This window comes from Garra rufa, chromosome 22 (genome assembly GCF_049309525.1).
Source record: "Garra rufa chromosome 22, GarRuf1.0, whole genome shotgun sequence".
NCBI lineage: Eukaryota > Metazoa > Chordata > Actinopteri > Cypriniformes > Cyprinidae > Garra > Garra rufa.
The window spans coordinates 19,099,417-19,103,705 of NC_133382.1; the positions used below are offsets into that span (position 1 = coordinate 19,099,417).

The following is a 4,289-nucleotide window of genomic DNA, read 5'->3' on the forward strand; positions in this document are numbered from 1 at the left end:
ATAAAGTGTACCAAGGTTTAGATTGAAAAGAAGGATGAGAATGAAGATAGGGCGGTGCCATAACAGTTTGCGGAGGCAGCCTCGCGCATGGATTAGCCCCTGGTTACTGATAGGGAAAAGGAGTAGCAGGAGGGTAAGAGTAAGAGGTCTTGAGCGGCCAGCGGAGGCAGCCTCACTCTAGCGTCTGCTGCTGGAGATGGAAGGAAAGGCATGGGAAAGATAAGAGGAAAGCCATGATAGCGTGCAGTGTGAGGAGTGGCCGAGTCTGGGGCGCGGCCTAGGCTTGCTGATGGCCTGCTGCATCCTGATGCTTAAGAGCCAGAACTTGACCTGGAGAAAGACAACATTATTTTGAATGAAGTAGAAAGCTGTGAGGGAGAGGAGCATGGGCCGCAATTGTCAGGGAGGTAGCCTCATACTTAAATAAGGCTAGTGTCTGCTATGGGAGCTGGATGCCACTGAAAAGAAAGAGGTTATTAGTAACAGGAGGAAAAGCCTGAGATGTGTGGGCCTAAGTTGCAAACAGAGACAGCCTCATGCCTCCTTCAACGGGAAGCGAGTACGGTTTGTGACATCTTGAAGAGCCTGTGTAGCCTGCACAGCAAGTGAAGGCGGCCTCGCACTAGCGTCTGCTATGGGAGCTGTAGGACACTGAAAAGGAAAAGGATTAGAAGTAACGGGAGGAAAAGACTGAGATGTTAAGGCTTGTTGCAAGCGGAAGCAACTTCGCTTTTGTTTCGGCTGCTGTAGCTGTAGGTCACTGAAGCTTGAGATATGCGGAAGATGATGCTGGAGAGTCCTGCAGCCTGCACAGCTTGCACAGCTGGCGGAGGCAGCCTTATGGTTGTTTTCGCTGTTTTAGCTTTGGGTCACGGGAAAGGGGAGTGGTTTGTGGTGCTATGATACATACCGATGTTTTACTTCTACAAAGAGCAAACATTTTTTCTAAAACTTTGTCGGCTTTGGGTCATCATAGATACTCATAAATGTCTATTAATTCTGAACATGGGTGCTTATAATCAAGTACTTTATTTATTTATTGTTCTGTCTATTTGTGCTGGCTGTGCATTATGACTCATCACTTTTTTTTTTTTTTTTTATATTGTGTTTTGTACGAGCTCTCCCTCGCATTATTAACGTGACAGTGTGAATGTACGTTGAATAATGCGCCCAGGAATAAACATGACAAAATCATAATAAAATTTGTTAAGCTTATTTCTTAAATTTATGCATCGACAGGAGAAGTATAATTTATTCTTTGGAAAAATGTGCATTTGGATATAAATGCTGTAATAATTTAACGGAGTAAATTGAGAAAACACGCTCAAATTGAGTTTGAAAACAGAAACCAGCTGGCACTATTGAGCATATTATTTTGTCAGCGGTCAGCAGCCTGAATGACCATATACATAGCCGCGGGAACGTATTTTGAGCTGGGGGGGCTGAGAGAAAAAAAAGTTTGTGGGGGGTGGGGGGGGGGGTCGTTTTACATTTATTTATTTTTAGCACCGCACCCCCAGCACCCCCATTTTTTCTTTAGCTCCAAGCCAGGGGGAGCTGCAGCACCCTCAGCACCCCTACTTCCCGCGGTAATGACCATATATATTACAAACAAGTAAAATGTGTCTTTGTTGATTATAACAACACCTTGAAAAACAGAAAAGGTCAGAAGCATTATTTTAAACGAGGGCATACCCTGAGATTGTGTGTGTGAAAAAGTCTAAATACCGGTAGGTTGCTAGTTGAACTCAACAAAAATATTAATGGTTGCCTTATGATGCGCCTTAGTTGTTAGTTTGTCACTTCAAAATTGTTAATTTAAGAACACAGTTGAACGTATTTTCTATAATCTTTATCTTATTTATCTCGGAGTACAATGTGTAATTTAAAAACCCAGCTACAATGCTACTGAAACATCACACACAGAAAAGTTTAGTAATTTCATTTGTGTTCTGGTTACGAAATGACATGAACATAAATTATGCATCGCATTGTTTATCGGCTTTTAGCAATAACTGACCTGCCTTTAGCGACTTACCCAGTGTAGTAATGCCTGGAGAAGTGGCCATACGCTTCATTTATGAATTTCGTTTTTAACTTTTATTTGAACGCATTACTGGATCCTTGGACTAAAATGTTTACAGGGGTTCGCTGGTTTAAGAAACTTTTGATCGTAAAAATCTTATTAGTTTTCTTTGTAAGGTGTTGTTTTTGTAGTGATTCAAATGACTAGGGAGCGGGCGTATTAGGCGCAATCATCAAATACATTTCAAAGCAAGCTGGCGCCACGGTCCTGACTGCATTATCACTGTCTTTAGCAAATATTTACATTTATTCGCATATGACTGGATGTGGTAGACTGTCATGATTTTGGCTAATGCGGGACACTAACGTTACTGAATAATGCACATCAAAAGGGGTTTTAAATAGTGGGTATATGCCGTATACCTGCGTATATCGTCCACTAAACCACTGGACTTACCTAAAAATAATTAACAACACGGCCCGTCTCTCGCTAGCAACTGCTACAAGAGCTGGTGGTCTGACTACATGCAGCGCTGCGGCCGGAAAAGGCAGCGGTGAATAGTTGAACCAAAGCGGGAAGCGAGTCGGGTTTGATGCGGTGAGAAGTAGGGCGCGACCCAGGCTTGTGTGAGGCTTGTCGCTGCGACCCGACGCTCGAAAGCCGGGTCTCGTGTGGTACTAGTGGTGTCGAGCGAGGCGAAGTGAATCTAAGGCCGGCAGATTGCAACGGATGATCCAAAAACCCCGGTACAGGTTTAGTCTTTGACTGTGATATTTTGACCAACGCCAAACTGAATGCCAAGAAACTGTCCCTGGATGGAGGTAAGACGGCTGGCAATATATAGATGATGCGCTAATTCAATGATTGGTTAAACAAGTTGCACCTGTGCCGAATGGATTGATTATCTGATCGTGCTCCTCCCGAACCTCGTTAATAAAACATCATTTCGTTCATCTACTCCGGTTCTCCTCATCCATCTCCACTCCACAACCCTCCTGAGTGTGACAGATTTGCTACTGAAAAAAACCTTTTTAATTTCTAATTATCAATGTCTTATCATTATCAATTATCAAAAGTTAAAGGAAACATTTCTGTTTCAAATAAATGCTGTAAATTAAAAAACAAACAAACAAAAAAAACACATGATTAATGATTTCTGAAGGATCATTTGACCCTGAAGACTGGAGTAAAGATACTGAAAATATAGCTTTGCATCACAGAAATAAATTAGTTCTCTAACTATATTAAAATAGAAAACAATCATTTTAAATTATATTAATTTCACAATATTACTGCTTAACTGTATTATTTATCAAAATACACAAAGCTGTGGTGGGTAGAAGAGACTTTACCATACCAAAACTTACGAAACAGTAGTGTATGTTTGATATTTTACTTACTAGATCATTGGTTTACAGCACTTTGGAGAAGAAGGTTCACTCTGAGTCTGCTGATGTGCCACAGGCCATCATCATGGAAGAATCTAGGGACAAAACATGCAATTTGTCACAGAGACCACAATATTTAGTATGCCGTTGCTGGTTTATTAGAAGGTTAAACAAGTTAAAGTACAGGTACAATGCAGAAAAAAGAATACTTAAAATACTACAATTATATAACAGAATATGTTTTTAGTGTTAAGTAGTTACATTTGGCTGTGAAAAGCTTCTTAAAATTACTATAATAAATAAATATTTAATTTAGCAAAAGAAATTAACAGACACATGGTTATATAGGTTAAATATATTGTGTGAAAAATGCATATTAATTTATTTTTATGAGCTTCTTCGGTTCACCTGTATTTCCTGCTTCTGTCAGCAGCTCTCTTAAGACATTTTGAAACCTTGGAGGTTCCCTTCTGTTGTGGAGGCTTTATTTCTGTCCTCCTGAAAGAACATATTTTGTCAGTATGTGTTTACCTTACAAGATCAAAAAGCATTTTCACTTGTTTTCAGCCATTTAGGTTCAATAAATGAGCCTACTTCCAATAACCCACAGACAATCCGTCAGCAAAAAAGCAAAAAAGAAAAAAAGTTTAATGAACAATAGCTCAATCTCTAAAGTTAGCATACCTCATCTGTGAGATGCTAACGAACTTTTTCGAAGACATTAAACCATTTCTACAAAGTAAATATTCAACAGAAACGAGTCAATTACAAGTAAGGAACAGTTATATGTAATACTTGTGTGATTTTAAGCACTAAACTTACCTAAAAGCAGCGACGACAACAGCACCGAGAGACGGAGTTTTAGTGTCAGGTGT

At 40.0% G+C, this 4,289-nt stretch overlaps 1 long non-coding RNA gene across 1 annotated transcript in view; it reads right to left on the minus strand.

Annotated features, from left to right (window-relative positions):
• The window catches only part of LOC141297739 (uncharacterized), a 6,238-nt gene extending 2,293 nt beyond the window's left edge, over nt 1-3,945 (minus strand). Inside the window, exons 1-2 of the long non-coding RNA XR_012341447.1 lie at nt 3,823-3,945; nt 3,427-3,509 (exon numbers count right to left, since the gene is read on the minus strand). This is a non-coding gene — a long non-coding RNA (uncharacterized lncRNA). The remainder of the gene's footprint in view (nt 1-3,426; nt 3,510-3,822) is intronic.
• Between the last annotated feature and the right edge of the window lie 344 nt (nt 3,946-4,289).